Consider the following 14205-nt stretch of genomic DNA (forward strand, 5'->3'; position numbering starts at 1 on the left):
TGTCCGTGTTTACACTCGAAAACAAAATTGATATTGAGATATACAGGACATGTTCTTCAAAAACAAAATTTAACCCGCTTGTGATGACCCCCCTTTGTCATGGACACCGTACGCCTCCCTCCTTAAGTATACGGTAACATACCTTAACTCGAGGTAAGGAACGCTCTATCTCATGGTAGTCGAACTCTCACCCCCAAAGTAATTGCTCGATAAACCGCGATGATGTAGACTGCACGCAATCGACGCTTCCTTGTTTTTTGGCGCGGGTTTCCAAGTCGGGCACGAGCTGGTACTTTATCATCACCGACTGTCGAACTCCATATCGACACAATTGTCGAATATATTTCACTGCCGAGATATGCAAGTCGAGATTAGAATACCGATTAAATACCAAATGATATTAATCGGACATAATTAAAGAACTTACCATGTCCAACGCATCCTTATCGCATTTCCCTGACATGAAGAATAATGCCCGTATTCTTGTTTATCATTGTCCGTGACGACGATATGGAAGTGGCCATTCATGATTATCGGGAGGATGATAATTTGAACTTCATGCAAAGTTGCAGCACAACATCCCCGACTATAGCCATAATTGTTTCATGTGCGCCGTCCCCGCTTTGACATAAAAAGCAAGCTAAGCGGTTCTGGTGATGGAGGCGCGCTTGTAAGGATATGGCTCTTGCTCACCGACTTTTGTATTATGCATACGAAAGCGCCCATCACATCATCAAAGTGACCATCTCCTTCCCTCAAGCGTAGTATATTTTGTCGCGCGTGAGTGCCGACAACATATTCTTCCACACGACAAAGGTCGAGGTTAAACGATAATGGATATAATAAGACCATATTGTAAATATTTAAATGATATTATCAATTGTTACATGATATTATATATAATTAAACGTTAAGTAGACAAAGTAAATGATAACATAAAGGCATTAAACACTATTAGAAAATCGTTAAACACTATAACAAAACCTTTAAACAATATCATAAAAACTTTAAACTTACCCGTCCATAGAGCAGTTGAGGAAGATCCTCATCAACTCCTGCTCATATTTGTTAAGACGCGACAGGCCAACCCATTTCTTTTTCTTCGGAATAAAAGCTTTCCGAGCCGTCTGGTCCCATTTTTGATTGGCCTTGATCATCTCTCTCATTGCTCGGTCGGGGTCTTAAGCATCATCTTCCTTCGATGCGGGGACGATGGCGACAACATCAACTGCAGACACATCCTTACATGGTTGTTCTTGTTGTAGGATTGTGTCTGGCTTCGATGCAGGGACGACGTGACAAAGATCAACCACGTATACATCCTTACATGGTTCTTGTTGTGGTGGGATTGTGTCCCGCTTGATGCGGCATCGCCGGCCACCGCCACGCCACGAGCAATGATTCAACGATCTTCTCAACCGTGGCCATGACAACATCATCATTGGAGACACACCCTTAACTTGTTCTTGATCTTCAGGGATTGTGTCCATTTTTGATGCCGCAATCTCGGCAGCCAGTTCCATCGGGTCAAGGATTTCATCAAGAAGAGAGTTAACGACCTTCTCAACCGCAGGCAATGACCCACATCATCTACGATGTCCTCCATCGTCATGGCCATGTCATCAACGGCGACAGACTCAATAACAGCATCAGCCGCCATGGTGTTGCTATTGTTTCATCGTCAGCCAGCGATGGAGACAGAGGCAGTATTGTTCTCCTCTTTTTTGCAAGTCTCTTCGAATGTGGCCGCCTTAGAATAACCTTCCCGATGATGTCGTCGTCGTCAAATTCGACGCCTCGCTCATCCCTCGGTGCTTCAGCTTGAGGGATGGCGCACTGGCTGCAGAACGCCCTTCCATGCCTCAACACGAGCGACAAGCCGACGAAACTCGGTCATCAAGATCTGGCATGCCTACATAAGAGTTGCGGTGACATCTTTGCCTAATGTCGCCGGTGGACGCCACTGGCCGGAGGGGCTGCCATGGTCGGGAGGGCTCGCCACAATCGGGGACTATCGTTGTCGTGGTAGGGGGTTGCTGCAATCGCCGGTAAGGGAGGGCTTCTCCGGGCCGAGGAATGCTTGCACGTGCAGTGGGTCGGAAGTAGGAGAACGAGGCGCCAGCACAGCACGATAGAGGGCCGCCTCTCTCATCCCTCGCCTTCGAGCAAGTGGTTCCCGGAGCAATAGCATCCATTCGCTCGGTTGGCCCCAAAAAAATATTTCTTCTTCAAAGATTCACGGAACCAAATCAGAAACTAACATATGTAAACCAAACAATTTCAGCGAAATCATTCATTTTAAACTATAAAAACTATATTTAAATAGAGTGTTTATATATTTAAACGTTATAAAATATAATTAAACGGAGAACAAAATATTTAAACCAGTATGAATAATAGTTAAACGGTAAATACTAAAGTTAAAAGCTAAATAAAATGTTTAAACATTAAAGACTTATGTTAAACATTGTCCATGATTTATTACCTCTTTTCCATCGAGCGATGACAAAAGTCGGTTTCACCGGCGCTTGCTTCCGTAAGTACTTTCATCGTAGCACGAAAGATCCTTGGGATCTTGCCGAAATGGACTTTCTTCCCTGCTCCGGTCACTCAGAAGCCGCACGTTAAGCGCGACCGAGCAACCCTTAATGTACCTCGTGTTGGTCTTCTTCCTCGGGCGCATCTATCTTGCACTCGAGCGTGCCTGCCAGGAATATCCTCCATAAGCCACTTCAGCGTCGCTCGCGCCTACGCGTGACGCCCCCCATGGCTGGTAGATCATCGAGATACTATATACTAAACCATTATACATAATGAAATGTTATTTATTGCTTAAGAGTATCAAAATACAAACTATATAGAGAGAGCTAGCATTGAATGTTTTCCAATTAAGCATGCATATAATATGATGTGTACACATGTGTGACAAATTAAGATGAAATTAATACACACGAGAAGGGAAGAAAAATGAAAATGAAAGCCAGTATAGAAGTGATCCTTATCATCAAAAGATCCTATTGTTGACAATTCATTAATTTTTTTTATTCCAAACTAAATCTTTTATAAAAATCCAAATTATAAAGCAGTTATCCTTACCATCAAAATATCCCTATATCTACCAGACATGTTTGGATTTGATATTTCTCAAAATTATGTCTTTAAACATGGAAAAAAAATCATATCTAGGAAAATTTATTTTCATAGGCTAGAAATTTAATTTTTTTAAAATTGTAAATTAAACATTTATTTTAATAAGCACATACAACCCAACCTTTATTCACTCTATTTTAACCAAAAAAATTTAAAATCATGATATATACGAACTGGCACTAACTCCCTTTAAATCTTTAATATCATAGCATAAAAACTTAGATCTAACAAAAAATCCCCACAATATCTCAACCAAAATTTAAAAAAAAAAGCATTATTTGACATTATCTCAACTAAAATACATATCTGAAAACTTACCAGTGAGAAATCCAAGTGAGAAATCTAAGATTGAGGCTAGAGGACGACTGGAGAGTTGCCGGTGATGGCGCAGTGAGGATCGGTAGCCGGCGCAGAGGTGAGTTAGGAGATTCAAAGGATTCAACACCAACAGCTTAGGGCACTGAAAATCAAAGCTGGCCAGGAGGAAAAAGATAAGGAATGATAAGGAATTTTTATTATTTGTAAAGGGTAAGTTAGTAATTTCACACCCCCAAAAACAGCTTCTTAGAAGTGCTTTTCTGAGAAGCACCTAGTGGCCAGCTTCTAAAAAAACTAAATTTCAGCTTTTTCACAGCTTTTGATTTTGTCTAAAAGCCTAAACAAACATGTTTTTTAAAACCCAGAAGTGCTTAACTTATAAAAAATCACTTCTGGGCTTAAAATAATCCCATCCAAACAACCCCAAAAAGATGAAAAGAGTACTCAAAGACATGATTGAGAACAAAGAGAAGGCCATAAGAAAAGGGGAAAGTAGCAAGAATGATCTTCTTGGTATATTATTGGGGTATAATATGAAAGAGTGTGAAGAAGAGCATGGGAAGTCCAAAAACAGAGTGATGACTGCTGAGGAAGTAATTCAAGAATGCGAACCGTTCTACTTTGCTAGGCAAGAGACCACTTCAGTTCTGCTCACATGGACGATGATTTTGTTGAGCATGTATCCAAACTGGCAGTCTAAGGCACCATCAGCTTCTTTGTGTTTTTCACTAATCAATGGATTGTCAGGTTTTCATTATACGCTATTCGGTGATATTTGATTATTGTAGTATTCATCATTAATATAAAATTTTTATTATCTTAAAAGTAATAATTATTTTAAAAAAAAATGTTTCACATTCCTAACAGTTCAACTTGCTCAAATGAAAAATTTGAATATTTGGAAAATAATTTTAAAATTAATGATTTTAGAATTGCGGCGGTTATAACTGCCGAGAAATGTAAAAGATTGATTGTAAATCACGGTTCATGGCGGCATGTATTTGTTTCAAAGTAAAAGGAAAAATACACATGACAAAGTTAACATTCAATAAGAAAACAATGCGTACTTTTAAAACTTGATTACCTTAATTTGTGAAAATTGAATACAAACATAATTATTTGTTTGCCCACATTTCAATTGCAATTTGGTCACAACGAGCAACCCATTTTCATGCTTCTTTTTGTTCCCTAAAAGTTGTTTGAGAATACCATTGTGATATCTAATCTTTTTTAGTTGGAATTAATTCATCATTACCACCACTGATGAGGTAATTGAGTAAAATACAGTATGCCAACACTAGTTCTATTTGTGTCTTAAATGCAATGAAAGGCCTAGAAGATAGGATTTTAAACCATCCTTTCAAAGATTCGAATGGACACTCAACAGATGTACGAACAGATAAATGACACAAATTAAAAAATATCTTGCATTTTGAGGTGTCCTTGAGCTAAACTCTTTCAAGTGATACCTAACACCTCTGTAGGTAGATATAAAACTGGGTCGTATAGCATATCCAATGTCAACCAAGTAATACTTTCCTAATTATATGAAATAAAATTATTAGAGTAAGTTTAAAGTGGCAGCATTATTTATTATATATGTAGTCTTTTTTTTTTCTCAGCAAAATGGAGAACATAAGTATTTCAAGAACCTTTAGTCCATTAGGTCATTCAAGTGTATCAAGAAGAACTAGAGTGTAATGCGCTAAACCTTCCTAACTAGTGAAAACATAAGTGAAATGCAAGTAAAAATCCATATTTGCAAGGACATTTTGTTGGTTAAGGTTTTCTTCCTCGAGATGATGAAACTTTCGATGTCAGGACCAAAGCATGAATATGTGTCCTACCCAAGGCACCAATATAGTCCTAATGAAGAATATTATATATTAGAATTAATCTTACCAAAATGTATTTATTTACATTAGATACCTTAAAGTAAGGGTATAGACACCTCTTTGTTGCTATATATGAATGTGTTTGTGCACTTGTGGTCGTACGTAGTCATGCTGCAATTCACTGATTGCAAACAAGATGTGATTAAAGTATCTACTAACTATCTTGCCATACCTTAAAAAATTATGGGTAATAACATGGTTGTGTTGATTATGCCCTATAGTGTGCAAGAACATAATCAATTGCTCTTCCACAGTAATGTGTGGTGTGTCACACATGAGTCCTTTCACATGTAGTATTGAACATAGGTTGAAAAATCTAGACTTGTCCATGCAAACCATGTTGATACTAGTGGCATCATTCCCATTTATCAATCTAGACAAATAATTTTCCCTTGTTTCTAGCCTTTCACATAACGGTTCTCTACAAATTCTATGATTTTTGTTATATGCATGTAACAACACAGCATAGGCCACCGACAAGACAATTATTTGTAAGAGGTAAAGTTCATCATCACCCTCGCAATGGTCCATCTAAGATAGGATTATTAGGAAAGAAGTGAAATTAACTTAATCAAATAATATTAAACAAAAATAAAAGTATATAATAGATATGTACACACACTTCTCTTTCCATTAGTACAGATGAATTATAATAGACATATTATGTAAATATACACACACAATAGATAGCATGGTCAATGTTGCCACTATATAAACATATATATATATATATATATATAAGCCTTAGGACCTAAAAGAAAATTATTATAGGCTGATGGGTTGATGTAGGTAATAGTGGAACAAGAAGTTGAACACACATGACCCGAATGAAAGTTACTATAGGTCGATAGGTTGATGTAGGTAATAGTGGAACAAGAAGTAGAACATACAAAATTTATTCATAGATTTTTTTATCCTAATTTGAAAAATGATGATTTGGACATGACTAAATTTAGCTAAAAATCTTTTTATTTTTTTATCCAAAAACCAACTTCCAACATATATAGCTTACTATATTTCTTCAATTAAATATGGAGGTTATTAGTTTAGATTTAGGCATGACAACAAAATCTTTTTGTTATTTTCTAAAATCTAATAATGATACCCTAACTACTAGGGATATTCTTTCATGTCCTCTAACGATGCTTGCCTTAGTGCTCAAGCTGCTTTTCCTTTATGTAATTTATTTTACTATACTATTGGTCAAGCTGGTAAGTAATATGTTTTTAATTTTACTCATACAGCTTTTCATATTACCCATCGCCTCCTAGTAAATTTCTTTGCACTCATCATATTGATGTATCCATTGATTAATTTGCACATCGATTTCATTTGAAGATGGTTTGGGCTAGGAGATGATAGTATATATAATACATTAATAATTCTTTCATCTCTTTGCATGCTCTATTATTTAGCTTCATATTGGTTCTCTAGTTTGTGGAGCTTGTGCTATTTTATTATTTTGGTGGTATTTGATTTTAGTAGGTGTTGAATGGGGTTTCTTATTCTAACAACCTAGTATATTGTAACCAAATCTTTTATTTATTTTAAGCATCTAATTTTTCTTCATCTCTATAAAATGATAATTGGTTAGCAATGGTAGTTTCTTGTACTATTAATTTGTTAATTGTGTTCTTACTCTAGCATTTTTCCCTTTTCTTTCTTTCTTCCATAATTAAAAATAAATAAATAAAGCTATGTTAACGAGAGATGTTATTGTGCAAATTAAGAGAGAGAGAGAGAGAGAGAGAGAAGAAGAAGAGAAGAAGAAGAAGAAGAAGAAGAAGAAGAAGAAGAAGAAGAAGAAGAAGAAGGGGAAAAAAGGCTCTCATGCTAAGGTGAAACTAAGAAGTAGAGAAGGAAGTGAGCTAGGGCAAAACAATTGGATGACAATAAGACGCCGGTTTTCACCAAAACTTTGGGTAGTAAATCCTTGAAAACGCTCATCTTATCCATCTAGTTTGATCCTTCTTTTAATCCCTTATTGGTGTTTTATAATATGTGCTTTTTGTTTTTCACGTAAAATGTGTCCTTTGAGATCATTTTGTTGAGTGTTGATGCCTCTAAATTTGTTTACCTCCAGTTGAATTTAGAGAAAACTTTGTTACCCTTTGTTGACATAGTGGAAAAAGGGTTTTTAAGTGGTGTCGTGGTCTTATGGTTTTTCACCACTAGATTTAAGCTGGGTTTTCCATGCTAAATAATGTCTTTCTTTTTGTCGATTTATCTTTGTTAGTATTTTTGCCTTTTGATCCGTGTTTGTACTCCAAGAGGAAAAAGAAAAAGAGGTCATGAAGAAAAATTTAGAATCAATATTGTTGCTACGAAAGTTAGCTGCGATTACATATTTCTAAATTTTCACACGATGCTGTAGTGATACAACTACATTAACATTGCTTCAGTACAGTTACTGCAGTGCAACTGCTATAGTATCGAAAAAATCCCAAAGAGTTACAAGAACAATGGCATGGTCATATAGAGTTGTGCTGATTTTGGATTGGAGAATAGCATTGTTGCTACAAATACCGTACTTAAGTGTTATAACATCCCCCATGTTAGCTGCTATACTACTTTGCCGAAAACTCTGATTTTGTGGCTACGATTGTTATGTTCTCCCCAAAGATTTTTTTGATGATCATATCTTAACATGTTTAATAAAGTTCATATTTTTTTGAACTTCAGGCCTAATGTCACCATTAAATCAGAAAGAGAGAGTTCCTCATTAATATATTGCAAAGGAGGTTTCCATACCAATAAATAAAACATGGACTTGTTACACTATATTGTTCTTGTATTTTTAAATCTATTTATTGTTGGATTTTTATCTTCTATGACCTGTAGTATAATCTTGTTAGATTATAAGCGGACCATCGATTGTTTGTCTTTATTTTTAGCTAAAATTTTAGAGAATACTCAAATATCATATAGAGTTTAAGGGCACGTATGATGTGTTCATTCCCATGCACCTCTTATTGTCGCTTTACTGGTCATAACAGTTGATGTAGCTAAAAGAGCCTTATTTTGATGAAGTTCCACATATAATTTGTCTGGAGATTAGAAACAACATTGGGTATTATTTTAATTATTAGCTATTGAGGGTGATAATTCCGGTGGGTAGTGTACTGATAAGTCACTCAATAACTCACTCAAAGATTGGACACACACACACACACACAATCAAGCAAGAGAAAAGAGACACGCAAGTTAGTAACCCAGTTCAGCACAATCTTGCCTATATCTGGGGGGCTAAGCCCGGAGAAACAATCCACTAAAAGAGGTTATAGAATAAAAAGTACAACACTCCCTTACTCTCTCAAGACAAAGAACACCCTCTTAAGATTGACCGATGCCCACTCTCCTCAACCCTCACCAAAGCGTCTCTCACTCCGTGGCTTATCCTAAATCTTCAAACATGATATCTTATATAGATGCACCGACGTCCAAATAAACCTTCCTCTTTTAGAATTTTCCGCGGCTTTCCTAACTTGGACACCTTCCAAAGTTAAATGCTGCAACACCCAGTTGCAACACTGCCCACCTTACTGAACATGATTGAGTTCTAGCCAGATCCACCTGAATCTGCGACCTTCAACCTTCCCAGTTCCTTCAGTCCGCCTCGTAGCAGTCGACTCGACCCGAGCTCCTCCTGCCTACAGCTGCTTCTTTCCTCACGTCACTTCAGCAGGTCTCCTCTCCCGAGGAGCATGCCTACCAAAGCACACGCAACCATCTCATCAAAGATGGTCACCGAAGATCTCTCGATCTTCTTTCCAAACTTGGTCCAAGTTTGGTTTTTCCAAATGATCTTCATTTGACTCATGGAAATATTGTTACTAAACTTGATCTTATCTCATCTAAGCTTAGCCTTCAATATCTTCAAGCATGATCTTCAATCATCCATGCTTGGATCTTCAAATCTTTAATCATTCTTCCGCGATATGATTTGTCTCCTTGAATAGCTCCGCCCATAATTAGCTCTTAAATCTTCCTTCGCATTGTGTTGCTAAATATGGTATTGATAATCTCATTGGCTTGTCTTTGCCTAACTTAGTTTGTGTCTTCAAATAGCTTCACACCAAACTAAGTTCCATGTAATCTTCATGATCTTCTATTCTTGCCAATGATATAATATTCCTCTCCTCTTTTAAAAATAGATCTTTCCAAAAAGGAGTTCTATCAAAGATATGATTTATCATCCCGGATCTTACCAAGGATAGGTAAACATACTTTAAATAAAACTTACTCTTATTGAAGAGATCCTTTAGACTTGATGCATTTTCCAAAAATAGTTGATCATCACATGACTCCATTGAGATGAATATCTACTAAACATAATCTTTATTTTGATCTTCTAATCCTTGTATCTTCACATGTCATGACATCAACATTTTGCCACATCATCATCCTAGTCATTACTTCTTTTGTTGAGTCATCATTGCCACGTCACCTTCCTCTTGCCATGTCTCTACTTGGCTTGTCATATAATGCCAATCCATATCAATAGACCTAACAGAGGCAATTATTTGTTGGATATTAGTCATCTTTAAATTATTTTTTTAGTAAACACTTCATTTTTTTATTATCCCCTGTTAGGGACATCCACTCGTGGAGAGTAAGCTTTAATAAGCACTTGTGCCCTCACCTTGCATGGGCTTTGGTTCGAATTGGGCTCCTCCCAAAAACCAACACTCTACGAAAGGGATCCAATATCAATAGGCTATGAGGCTGTTGGTACCAATATTATTTTTCTAGGAGGAAAAACATTCGCTTTTTGCCAAATATTTTCCTATAATTATCATTTTTATACTACGTATACTAATTTGTAAAAAGTCATGGGCTAAATATAGATTTTCACAAATATTTTTCCTAAAATATAATTTTGTATACAATATATATACTAATTTGTAAAAAGCTCAAGGGGCTTCACTATATAATTTTATAAATATTTTTCTAAAATATAATTTTTGTACACTATATGCATTAATTTATAAAAAGGCAGAGCAACACTATAAATTTTTTCAAAAAAATATGTATATTTTATACTATATATACTAAATAGAGATATATTATTTTAAAATTAAATATAGTGTAAAATCTAAATAAATAAATTTTTGATAAATTAATAAGCTCGATTAAATAATATTTTTTCACCGTCTCGATTCAGGCCAGTTTGCAAAATTGATAATTTTACTAAATGTATAAAATTAAATATAGTGTAAAATCTCAATAAATAAATTTTTGATAAATTAATAAGCTCGATTAAATAATATTTTTTCACCGTCTCGATTCGGGCCAATTTGCAAAATTGATAATTTTACTAAATGTATAAAATAATAATTTTTTTTGTACTATTAAATCCCCAACAAAAATCTAAATTAATTTTCATGGATATATAAAAAAGTATTATATAAAACTCATAATATTAAATTTTGTTTACTATTTCTATTTTTAAAATTTATTTATTTTAAATTATGCATCTAAAGTTATTTGTTTACACAACCTAGGCTACTCAAATTGGACGAGAGATTTAGATTATCAACCTTATTCATCGGCGAAAGCCGATCTTGGCGTAACTAGCACTTCCCTTTGATACTGGACTCTCCGACCCGACCACCTAGCTCTTTCGGTTCGATCTCACGGATCTGGGAAACTCCATCTTTTTTTTTTTGCCTTCTTTTTGTGGCTTATTTTGTTTGGCCGAAAGATGAAAAGCAGGATTTGTTTGAAAGCTTAGGCATAGGAAGAATCTTTTTACAGGAAAGGAAGATTGTCTAAGGGTAGGGGCGAATCGCATAAAACAGAGGAATTTGTCCAAGAAGACATGAATCAGACTACTCTTTCAAAAAGGGATTTCCAGCTGATGTGCCCTTACTGAAATGAAAGGTCTTCCCTTGTTTGACCTTGTCATCGCCAAGAAGAACGTCTCATTCGATCTAAAGAAAGATTCTTCTTCGAAGCATGAACCATCCGCTCCTTTTCCTCAAAAACTTGCCTTTGAGTTGAAGTATTAGCTCGCGCTGCACCTGGACTGGTTATCTCGAAAGCTCTGGTTGAATAAAAAAGTATACTTGGTAAAACTAAATAAGTTATCTGGGGACCAAAACGAAGAAAGAAGTAGAAGTAGCCTTTCCTTAAGCGTCCGTTCGCCTCAGGTAATGCAATTCTTGGTAAAACTAAGCATTCATTCGGAGTCTCTACGAGAGAATAGCTACCGATTTCGCTTCCTCTCTCTGGGTCTCGGATAATGTTTTACTTAAACTATGAAATTGAAAAAGTCTCTTTGAAAATGAAATAGATCATCGTTGGTTACATAGCCTAGGGGTTACCGCAGAAGTAAGCTTCACCGACCCAGTGACCTTAAAGAAAAGAAAATGTTATCCGGAGTAGCAAGGACTTTACTTTGCTCGCTATTCATTCAAAAAAATAGGTTTCACCGTTAACTAGCTAACTAGATGGGACGTCAACGAGAGAATGCAAAATGCAATACTTGGACTCGGTTCAGCAGATACAAATGAAAAGCCCTCTTTCTATTCGGGAGCTTTCAGTCACGGCTATAAAGAATTGATCGCTCTCCCTCGTGAAGGCTATTGGGATCAATCCCTTCAACCCTGTTTGGCATGGTAGGTTCCAAGATAAAAGAAAAACTCTTATTGTTAGCAGTTTTTCCAAGCTTCCCGAGGTAAGGAAGTCAAGCAACCAATAGCATTTGTACGTACTATGCCTTTCACCGGGTGAGCAAAAAGCAGTTACCTTTTGCCCGGTCTTCCTTAACGCAAAGGGAAAGCATTATCCCTATAAGACTGTCGCTAAACAAAAGAAATTCTTTTTCACATTCAACAATGAAATAGAGTGCGACTTGAGCAATCAAATCTACCCCCTCTTCCACAACTGACTACGAACAGGTTGACGCTAATGATTCCGCCCTACTTTATCAAAAAAACCTATTTTTAGAGCTTAAAATCAAACTCATTCTATCACTATTACGAATAATAGTTGAAAGAAGTCATGCTCGACCTATTCTAGAAATAAGAGATGCCAAATCGCCTTCCCCTTATCTTATTTAAGAACCTTTCCTTGCTTCGACGAATGAAGAAGCCTCTATTTCGGATGAATTTGGCGGATGACGGCCTACCATGTTCAGTTGGTTTTGCTCTTTTTATTGGCTAGAATGTTTGTAAGAAACATTTTTAAGACCCCTCAATGACGTAGAGCGGGTAATACTCTCCCAAAGTCTCAAGACGGATTCCTACTAGGTGATTCTAGGGGATACCACTTACATAACAGAACAGAGTTCCTGCTTGGCCAGGTGAACAAGCACTGTTGATCGTAGGTCCATTCCATTCCATGGCCTTAAACGGATGTGAACGAATCTCCTCCACTAAGGTATCAAAAAGTCTCACTGAAGGCGACGAAGAACAATAGGGACAAGAAATGACCGCTCCTCTCGACATGGATTGGAAGGAAGGACCCTCCCTGTGATTGGATTGTGACTTTCTGTTCCAGCAAAGGTGACCCTGCACCTATTCATTGAGCACCTTTTTACAGCTCCTTGCGATCTTGAATAGAGCACCTCTTTCAATTGCTCAATTGACAGGCTTAGGCGGAATAGGAGGAAGGCTTTTAATTCTATATCTATAAGGATGTATTCCACCAGTTGACTGGAGACTTTATTATTGATATATCGATCGGTCCAGCACGGATTGAAATAGGAGCCAGTTCGACAGGAAGCTTTTTTGAAAACGCAGATGCACCTGGGTAAATAAGGAACAAGATGAATACGAGGTTAACCCAGAGTATCCTACACCCGAAAAGGTACCCCATAAGCCTTCCCGAAACCCCCAGATCACTAAGGTAAACAAAGTAGAAAAAGCACCAATTTCTGTACCGGTTCCGGAAGAGCGAAGAAAAAGGGGATGTTTTGTTAATGGGAACAAGAAACTGTTTATAGTCGTAGCGATATAAACAAGAATACTCATCCGAGCCGCAGGAACATGTACATACGGAATACGAGAATTTCCACCTTGTTGAAAATCTGGTGGTGCTACCCGAAGACTTGAATGAATAGCCATCGCTATTAAGAACAACCGAGATCCAAAAAGAATTTTCGCGTAGCTTCTTGTCTTTGACATAAAGAAAGAAGGTTGTAATAACGAAACGGACATGTGAGAATTTTGTCCTTGCCTTGCTAGTGGAACAAGTATTTCAAAATATCTTTGAAAAGATGATGAATGCTTGAAAGGAATGAAAATAGTGATAGGGGTTCCCGGGTTTTGCTTACTCTTTTTGGATTTTTCTTGGCTTATTTAGTGGATCCCTTAGAGTATCCAGCGGTCCCCCATCCGTTATAAAGGAAAAATTGTGAGTGCTCTGTTCTTGATGTACAACTTCTATCTTTGTAGCTTATCTACGATTCCTTGTCATGAAGGCTGACAGTGTATGAGAGGGAGAGCAGGCTCGGTGCTTCCACGAGTGCACGAGGGAGCGATATAGAGAAGGATCGAGTTGAGGGCATTCCATATGCTTTTGTCGTTAGAAGCTTGATGTACGCCTCAAACGTGTACACGGCTGGACATTGCCTATGCTTTCGTGGGTTTTACTAGGTAGATACAAAAAGTAACCCGGGCATGGAGCATTGGAAAGCAGTCATGAGCTATCTTCGGGGGACCCGGAGACTACATGATCACATAGCGCGATCCGATATCATCGGAGATCGTCGGATATTCGGACTCCGATTCACGCTGGGTGCCCGGACACCGGGAAATCGACATCGAGATACGTCTTCACGCTTGCGGCTGGGCGCCATTTCGTGAGTCTGGGTCAATCTTGATCCCATTCTCGGATC

At 37.2% G+C, this 14205-nt stretch overlaps 1 pseudogene; it reads right to left on the bottom strand.

Annotated features, from left to right (window-relative positions):
* Positions 1–12995: 12995 nt before the first annotated feature.
* Positions 12996–13539, bottom strand: LOC120268496 (annotated as a pseudogene).
* Positions 13540–14205: the final 666 nt, after the last annotated feature.

This window comes from Dioscorea cayenensis, chromosome 9 (genome assembly GCF_009730915.1).
Source record: "Dioscorea cayenensis subsp. rotundata cultivar TDr96_F1 chromosome 9, TDr96_F1_v2_PseudoChromosome.rev07_lg8_w22 25.fasta, whole genome shotgun sequence".
Classification (NCBI taxonomy): Eukaryota; Viridiplantae; Streptophyta; class Magnoliopsida; order Dioscoreales; family Dioscoreaceae; genus Dioscorea; species Dioscorea cayenensis.